Raw genomic sequence first — 927 nt, 5'->3', positions numbered from 1 at the left:
ATATATATATATATATATATATATATACATATGCTTTTATTCTTCTATTCTTTTACTTGTTTCAGTCATTTGGCTCTGGCCAAGCTGGAGCACCGCCTTGAGAGATTTTAGTCGTACAAATCTACCCTAGGACTTATTTTTGAAAGTCTATTACTTACTCAAACTTTCTACGAATCCATATCTCGTAGAATTCAAGCTGTAATTACTGCCAAAGTCGATCCTACCCTATATTAAAATAAATTTGTTTGAAATTTTAAGGCGCTTCCATTATTTTGTCCAACCTCTGTATATATACATACAGACATATATAATATTTACACATATGTGCATACATATATATGTATGTATGCATCTATCTATCTACCTCGCTATACATATAGATATGCATATGGACACACACACACATACGCGCGCGCACGCACACACACACACACACACACACACACACACACACACACACACACACACACACTTATGGTCTAATCACTTAGCTTCTAAGCATATAAATACCTACGAATATGCACACAGAGCAAGCAAATATAAGCGTGTGTTTTTGTTTGTGTTTCGCTTCTCTTTCACTCTGTCGATATGTATGTATATAAATTTGTGTATATTACATACTCCCCACTTACAAAAAAATATATATCTGTCTAAGTAGTTTACACCGACTGTATCCTTGCATATAATGAGCCAATGCTTTGATGTAGTTGCTTAACGCAAAGAGGTTATGACGTCCTAATTATCAGTGCTTAGCTGTTGTAGGATTCAACCTTTACCATATATTATGATGAATTGAGCTGCTCACTAGCAATGACAACTGAACTTATCGTAAACATTTCTTGACAAAAAAAAAACTTGGGACGAAAATATTTTGGTGACATACATATGTGTGCGTATGTGTGTGTGTATATATATATATATATATAT

Source organism: Octopus bimaculoides, chromosome 10, assembly GCF_001194135.2.
Source record: "Octopus bimaculoides isolate UCB-OBI-ISO-001 chromosome 10, ASM119413v2, whole genome shotgun sequence".
In the NCBI taxonomy this organism is placed as follows: domain Eukaryota; kingdom Metazoa; phylum Mollusca; class Cephalopoda; order Octopoda; family Octopodidae; genus Octopus; species Octopus bimaculoides.
Note: the sequence above shows the minus strand (reverse complement) of the source record.